The sequence below is a fragment of the Neoarius graeffei genome, chromosome 1, assembly GCF_027579695.1.
Source record: "Neoarius graeffei isolate fNeoGra1 chromosome 1, fNeoGra1.pri, whole genome shotgun sequence".
Classification (NCBI taxonomy): Eukaryota; Metazoa; Chordata; class Actinopteri; order Siluriformes; family Ariidae; genus Neoarius; species Neoarius graeffei.
The window spans coordinates 71637841-71646582 of NC_083569.1; the positions used below are offsets into that span (position 1 = coordinate 71637841).

General features: G+C 43.1%; 2 non-coding genes across 2 annotated transcripts; both read left to right on the forward strand.

Moving 5' to 3' along the window:
• Positions 1-271: 271 nt before the first annotated feature.
• On the forward strand, positions 272-434 carry LOC132898406 (U1 spliceosomal RNA). The gene has a single exon (XR_009656509.1). It is a non-coding gene; the product is annotated as a U1 spliceosomal RNA (small nuclear RNA).
• Positions 435-1491: 1057 nt separating this feature from the next.
• LOC132897886 (U2 spliceosomal RNA) lies at positions 1492-1687 on the forward strand. The gene has a single exon (XR_009656399.1). It is a non-coding gene; the product is annotated as a U2 spliceosomal RNA (small nuclear RNA).
• Positions 1688-8742: the final 7055 nt, after the last annotated feature.

Below are 8742 nucleotides of genomic sequence, written 5' to 3' on the forward strand. Positions count from 1 at the left end.
AAAAAAAAATGGCCAAACATGGAATTACATTAGAGTTCATCATTTTTGTTTTGCAAGATCATGCCAAATGTTATATTGTCTCTCGAAGTAGAATGTGGAAAAGATAAGACTTTGCGAACTGAGTGATCAAGTTGGAGTGAAGAACTACTTCCGGAAAAGCGTGGCTCTCCGTATATGGTCAGGAGCAGTGCATCATGGGAAATGTTATCCTCACCATGATGGTGAAGAGTGTGTGTGGTGGTGACGGCGCTCGGCAGTGGGTTGTGAACTCATACTTACCTGGCAGGGGAGATACCATGATCAAGAAGGTGGTTCACCCAGGGCGAGGCTCAGCCATTGCACTCCGGTTGTCTGACCCCTGCGAATTCCCCAAATGTGGGAATCTCGACTGCATAATTTGTGGTAGTGGGGGACTGCGTTCGCGCTCTCCCCTGATTTCACTGTAATAAAGCAGATCATCATCGTTATTTGGGAGTGCGATTTGTTAGTTCTTAATAATAGCTTTTTATTTTATTGCATAAAAACAGATGCTTGTTCTTTTCGTGTAATCTTTAATTTACTGCTTTACTGGGCACATTCTATAAAATGTTTTTCTTTCCTTAAATACTAGCGTAGCAGTTAGTGTGGCTTGCTGGGGGGTTGCCATTACTTACAGCTCATGAAGCGCACTGAAATACAACACAATTGTAAATAAATTATATATTGATAATTAATTCCATTATGAGACTCCTGCGGTCTGACGGTATTTTCTGTCACACCTAGGAATTCTGACATGCTCATGCAAAATGTACACTGTAATGGCCTGTTTATTGCTGCTGGAGGTTTCAACTATATGACACTCTGCTCAGTGCTCCCTAAATTCTATCCTCACATCTAAAATGGCTGCTTCAGTCTGACGTGCAGTACCACATTTGGTCACTGGGAGGCAACTTCCATCCACCCATCCGTCTCATCTCATTATCTGTAGCCGCTTTATCCTGTTCTACAGGGTCGCAGGCGAGCTGGAGCCTATCCCAGCTGACTACGGGCGAAAGGCGGGGTACACCCTGGACAAGTCACCAGGTCATCACAGGGCTGACACATAGACACAGACAACCATTCACACTCACACCTACGGTCAATTTAGAGTCACCAGTTAACCTAACCTGCATGTCTTTGGACTGTGGGGGAAACCGGAGCACCCGGAGGAAACCCACGCGGACACGGGGAGAACATGCAAACTCCACACAGAAAGGCCCTCGCCGGCCGCGGGGCTCGAACCCAGGACCTTCTTGCTGTGAGGTGACAGCGCTAACCACTACACCACTGGGCACAGACTTAAAACTACTAATTTGTGTTTCTGTTGCCTCTTTTGTTCTTGTTGAGGTTTTTGATTAATTGCATGGTAACAATGCAGTTTTTATATTTAACTGTTTAGTGAATAAAGCCGTATCCTCAGTCCTCGTGTGTTGTGTAGTGAAGGATGCCCCCCTGTCGTTCATCAGCTAAAGTATCACTTCTTGGCCTTTTGGCTAAGATCAAGTTGTAGTATCTACTGTTATCAGTTTAATATCTGATACGGGCCCTACCCGGGGACTATATATTAAATTGATTTTTGGGAGATGGAATAGGGACTTGCTGGATATTAGGTGTGTTTTTATTAAAGAGCTTATGTTGATTAGCTGTCATCAGTTTTCTTTGACATTACATTCTTTGTATGCAGTGATTTAAGTAAAATCGTTACCATATTTTACATGATCAAGTGGTGGGTTTTATTTCATGTTTAAAGTGCATATCCTGGACCAATTTCGTGTTTTTTTTTTATATGAAAGTATGTCCCTTTACACACTCATCCAGAATGGGTAATTTAAGAAGAAGAGAAGAAGAAAACTTTGTCACATGCACACTTCAAGTACAGTGAAATTCATCCTCTGCATTTAACCCATCTGAAGCAGTGAACACACACACACACACAGTGCAGTGGGCAGCCACACCAGAGCGCCCGGGGAGCAGTCAGGGGTTAGGTACCTTTGCTCAAGGGCACTTCAGCCCAAGGCCGCCCCACATTAACCTAACTGCATGTCTTTGGACTGTGGGGGAAACCGGAGCACCCGGAGGAAACCCACACAGACACGGGGAGAACATGCAAACTCCACACAGAAAGGCCCTCGTCGGCCACTGGGTTCGAACCCGGAACCTTCTTGCTGTGAGGTGACCATACTAACCACTTACACTATCGTGCTGCCAATTTTGCACAAGGCCATCTGTCTACAGCAGAAAAAATAAAATAACGAAACGCGTCTGGAAAAATCCCAAGGGAGTCTGGAGCCAGGTTCGTGACGTCACGTGCGGATCCGCCAGCAGGCTGAGAGAGCTTGCATGGATTCGGTGCACAGCCTGTGTAGACCAAGTTTAGCAGCTAGCGATTTTGCATTGAAATATGGAATTGTTGCCTGAGCTTCTAAACCCCTGGATTCATGTATCAATGCTCATCTATCTATTGTTACATAAATCATGTTTTTTCTAATTACTATTATGTATTTATATATTTCTTCATTTAGAAGAGTACTGGCTACTGTAGGAGAAAGATTTCATAAGCTACACACATGGAATCGGCTAAGCAGGGTTGTAAATACATTTAATGCGTTTGACAGGTCCCAAGATCTCAAGCCCTGGCACGCATATCCCTTGATACATGTGAAGTAAGTGTATTATCGCCCAGCACTTTCGTGTTGTTTACTTTTGTGTGTGTCAATAAATAACATTATCTGTGTACAGCACAAACACAGGAACACCTAATTTAGAGTATAGAGGTTTCTTTGCTGACGTCACGCATAACTTACCACTTGTTTAAACCGCCATGTTGGAGTGAAAACAAACCGATCACTCAGCATGTCAGAAGGCAGTGCTGGAGACAGCAAGTTTTTGATCGTGTTTGTAAACCAGATTCTGTGCCATGGTTCTAAATTGTGTTGCTGTAGGGTGTCAGAATTATCGAGGAAAGAAACCCGGACTATCCTTTCACAGATTCCCGGCCGATCGCGACCACCGTGAAAAATGGATTGCTGCATTATGGAGAGCTGACTCGTCCAACGCCAGGAGCGAATGGAGACCAGCTGTGACCAGTTGTATATGCAATGAACACTTTGTCGGAGGTATGAATCATTACTCATTCGATAATGAGGATAATGTAGGATAAATGTAAAATTCATCTATAGAAGCAATCTATAGTTTTGACCCCCCCATAGTTCTGCTCAAAAACATATAGTATACAAGTCTTTATATCATTGAAAGAAAACACAATCAATCCATACATTGTATCAAATTATTAAGCACATGTTGAATAAAGAAACACATCTGGATGTATGCTGTAGAAATGCTTAGCAGCATGTAGCGTACAAAGTCAAAGGCCTACATGATTCAACAAGGTCCAGGATCAAACATGCAGACACAAGAAGTGGTGATTAACTAGGTTACAACTTTTAACATTACGTTTGAAAGGATCAGATGTCAGTCAACTCACAATCGCTACATCAAAATATTATAAGTGGCAGCTTTTATCAAAGGGTGGTACGGTGGTGTAGTGGTTAGAGCTGTCGCCTCACAGCAAGAAGGTCTGGGTTCAAGCCCTGTGGCCAGCGGGGCCAGGGCCTTTCTGTGTGGAGTTTGCATGTTCTCCCCGTGTCCGCATGGGTTTCCTCCGGGTGCTCTGGTTTCCCCCACAGTCCAAAGACATGCAGGTTAGGCTAACTGGTGACTCTAAATTGACCGTAGGTGTGAATGTGAGTGTGAACGGTTGTCTGTGTCTATGTGTCAGCCCTGTGATGACCTGGCGACTTGTCCAGGGTGTACCCTGCCTTTTGCCCATAGTCAGCCCGTAGTCAGCTGGGATAGGCTTCAGCTTGCCTGCGACCCTGTAGAACAGGATAAAGCGGCTAGAGATATTGAGATGAGATGAGTTTTTATCAATCTGATTCTATTAGAAACAAAAATTTAAAAGATTAAATTACCTTTGCCATAACAAACACTTTGGATTCGGCACCTGGGGATACTTGCTGTGCAGGTCCTCGTCCCATGACACGCGTTCTTAAATGCATGACAAATCCGAAAAAATAATATTTATAAGCTTGCAAACTCTTATAACTCTTCATTTTTCATGTGTATAGTCTGAGGTTTGGTCTATCAGGTAGTGGTATATATCTGGATATGCCAAACCAGGAATGTTCTCTATCACTTCATCCAAACAAGCAGTAAACATCACCTCCGGTAGCAAGTAAGGATCGGGTGTGAGACCAGCGATCACCATTTTCTCCACATATCTTGCCTTATGCGTACTATCATAACTTTCCGCTAAATCTGACAGTGCTGGGGAAACGATCCCACTCGACTTCTCGTTTTGCGCCATGTTCAATGTTGCAGTCCTGACGGATCTGTTACACGTTATGAAGCACCGAGCCGGTTTGCTTTCACTCCAACATGGCGGTGTAAACAGTTTCCGGTCACGTGACTAAGAAACCTCTATAGTCTCTCTTATTTCTTACCCTGGCAACAGTCAACTTGTGAATCGCTGATTTTCTTGGTCTTTTTCTTGGCTCTGCTTTGGTCCTCGGCTTCCGGGAGGCCTCGCACGAAGCACTACCATTTTTCCCTCATTGTCCTGTCTTTTGGAAAAGGATGAGTACTAATCCCATCAAGATTGGTGTTGCTACACCCTCCTATGATACATCTGTTGTCCATTTTAATAATTATGTGATAACGTTGAAGAAATTTGCAGAAAACCACCAGGTCGTTTTCTCATAAACAAACCAGCGCTGGTTTGTTTATGAGAAAACGACCTGGTGGTTTTCTGCAAATTTCTTCAAGAAGGAGGCATCCTGCACGTGACGTCACGAAAATCAATATTTGCCGGGAAATTCAAATGCCAAGTTCAATTCAGGTTTATTTATCATATGCATATTAGTACAAAGTGGGCAGCACGGTGGTGTAGTGGTTAGCGCTGTCGCCTCACAGCAAGAAGGTCCTGGGTTCGAGCCTCGTGGCCGGCGAGGGCCTTTCTGTGTGGAGTTTGCATGTGGGTTTCCTCCGGGTGCTCCGGTTTCCCCCACAGTCCAAAGACATGCAGGTTAGGTTAACTGGTGACTCTAAATTGACCGTAGGTGTGAATGTGAGTGTGAATGGTTGTCTGTGTCTATGTGTCAGCCCTGTGATGACCTGGCTACTTGTCCAGGGTGTACCCCGCCTTTCGCCCGTAGCTTGCCTGCAACCCTGTAGGACAGGATAAAGCGGCTAGAGATAATGAGATGAAATATTAGTACAAAGTACCACAGCAATGAAAAACAATGTGCCTTGGCACTCTCTCCACACTGTTCAATAAATAAAAGACTATAAATAACATTAAAAAACATCCAAGTACAGTAAACCTAGTAACTAAGCTCAGACCTCAGTCATCCTTCCAGTTGAACTATCATTCATTAGCCTAATTACCTGGGGGGTAAAAAACATTGTTGTAAAGACCACCTAAACCGAGACCAAGACAAGACCAAGACCAAGACTTTGAGGGGTCAAGACCGAGACAAGACCAAGACTGAGGCAGGAAGAGACCGAGTCAAGACCAAGACCAGACCAGTGTCCCACACTGCATGACACACTTATGATAAAATGTGGAACATGCAAATCATAGGCACCCCTCAAATAGACCTGTAAGTAATCCACATTCCCATAAAAACACCCACAGAAAACAGATGAAGATTCCTGTTCATTCACCTCTTTTGTTGACCTATATGTCTGTATAATGAAATGTCTTGATAAAATAATCAAAAGGCATTGCAGAGATGAATTTCATGTGTGGGAATTTTCCTTTGTTTTCTATAAGCAAACAAATACAAACACTAAGGAGCTGAAATCATCTTAACCATCTTTATTTAACACTGTACTGAATGATTTACCATCCATCTAATACAGTACAATTTTTTTGTGCAAGCAGTTTCAAAAATGATGACATCATATGCCAAACCAGAACAAACTGCAGCGCTGAATCATTTAAGTCCATGCGCACCACGAATGATAAACACATGACATGGACATTGTGCAAGACCACAAAAATGTGGACTTTAAAGTAGAGTTTGGTTGCATTTTAGAAATATCAGAGACTGCAACATTCTGTGACCTAAACGTGCACGATGGGGTCTCATTATGATGCCCCCTCTCCTAAAAACCCTCTCCACTGGTGCTGAGGAGGCAGGGACTGACAGCACCTTCAGTGCCAACTTGTGGAGTTGTGGGAGTCGGTCATGGTTTTTAGCCCAGAAGATGAGTGCATAGTCAGTGTCAGAGTCATTGATGGAATCGAAGTATTTGCTTATCTGTGTTATAACACTTGAATCCTGGGCTGAGTTGCACTTCTTGTGAGCCTTGTAGCAGGACAGAAGGCGTGGGCATTTGACTGGTGGCGAATCACTGGATGAATCCACATTCATGGCCCCAGAGTCAGTTGCATCTCCTTCACTGTCAATCATATTCTCCACCTCTGACAACAAAGTGTCTGAAAAACACAAACAAATACACAGTGACAGGATTAAAACCATAATTCAACTTTGACTATGTAAGGACATTTTTACTATTTCTTTCCCTGGATAACACTAACCTGTCAGTGTCCTCTTCAGCTCATCTCTGATCTTCTTCACTGATGTTGCATTTCCTCAACTTGTGACGTCCAGATCCATCCAGCTTAGGCCAAACTGTGGATCCAGCATGGTAGCCAAGAAGTATACATTGTGGTTAAAAGGTTCATCTGTTCAAATAGTTAGCTTTCAAGCTTTCAAATAGTTACACAACGATATGATTGACATGGTACAATATGGCCAAACCAGTCAATTTTCTTACCATAACACTGAAATAACAATCACTTTTAATGTGAATAAACTTCCATGGAAAAGGGATAAAAGGGACAGATGCGTATTTTTCTAAACACCCATCTAACACACAGTGTGAGAAAATCTGAGTGATTGAGTGAGCCAGACTTACTCACTTACACAAGTTCTAGTGTTTGACTACATAAAGTTATATATTTGTTTGTGTATTTAACCCCCAAATTAGCACTCTTTAAGTATGTGATGTATGCTTATAGCCAGGCAAAGCATATTTAATGTGTAACTTCATAGAAGTGGTGCATTAATGTTACTCTGTCTCCACTCTGGAGACTGCTGACTCTAGCTCTCTCACCCAGGAGAGGGAGCGCGGCGTGTATCGCTTACGTCAGAGTTGACGTAACATATACACATTAGCTACATACTGTAGCTTTACGTCACCTGTCTCGTCATTTTTTTTGGGGGGGGGGGGCTTTTTTCACCTTTTTATTGGATAGGACAGTGTAGAGACAGGAAATGAGCGGGAGAGAGAGACGGGGACGGATCGGGAAATAACCTCGGGTCAGAATCGAACCCGGATCCTCGGATTTATGGCATGGCGCCTTATCCACCTGAGCCATGGCCGTAACTACCATTGAGGACACCGAGGTCATGTCCTCGGTATTTTTTTTCAGAAATTTCAAATTGGTCTACGCTGAATTTGAGCAGTGATTAATGTAAAATGCAGCGTCCACATCCACATGTCATCTTCCCCCCAGTAAAATTCACATTTGTCTAATGTCATCTGAAATCTCTCAGCCTCTATCTCTATCGTTGCCGTGTCTAACGCAGCGTCACGCGACGTAGCCTATACTAGTGTCAGCCAGGGAAGTTGGGTTTTGGATAAAACAGGCAGGGTGTAGTCTACGCTCTATCACATATGCCTACCTAACCTAACGTAGGCTAATAGTCACATCGCATTATAGAGCTTTACCCGAGTGCAAAATGAAAACGTTGCAACAAACTAAATTAAGGTTTGGACAGCCAACAGAAGAGCAGGGAAAGAGAAGGAGGGAAGGTGAGAAAATATTGTCAGTGCAGTGGCAGACCGTTCAGCGGTGTCATGCCAACTTTCCAAGGGGAAACATTTCATTGTCATTGCCTATTACATTTTAGTTAGCATTTCGAGAAACATTCAAAACTACGTTGTCACAGGCAGCCCTGTGCAGGGCTGAGTAAACGGGCTTGTTCGAGTAACTCTCTCTCTCTTTCTCTCATAACTCTCTCTCACTCACTCACTCACTCACTCACTCACTCACACACACACACAGACACACACACATACACAAATAATACACTCTCACACACTCTCTCTAATACATGGTCTTCACACAGAACTAATAGCTCTACATTCTAATGTAATTTAAGATAATGAAATGTAAATAATGCCAATACTTCAGGTAGCTGAGCAATACACTCAGTTCAGTTTTGACTTTTATGCCAGACAAAACTCCACAGTTATGATGGCACAGTTTTAGAATTGTTAAAGTAAATGTGTTGTGAGCCAAACTTACATTACAGGCAATGGTGAGAACACTCTGTTTCAGAGAATGCATGCAAATGGATCTCAATTCAAGACAGCCAGATAGACTGATGCCTTTACATTACTGCTCAGAATGTCTCTCCACATACAGACACCCACAAATAACACACAAACTCTCTCTCTCTCTCTCTCTCTCTCTCTCTCTCTCTCTCTCTCTCTCACACTCACTATTATTATAAGGTGTAATACTAAAGCTTACAATTCAGCATTTCACACCCTTTCTGTCATGTGTATGCTGCAATGTAAATAATGCCAATACTTTAGGTATCTGGTACTTTAGGTATGTATACTCCATTCAAGAGTTCACTACCTTTC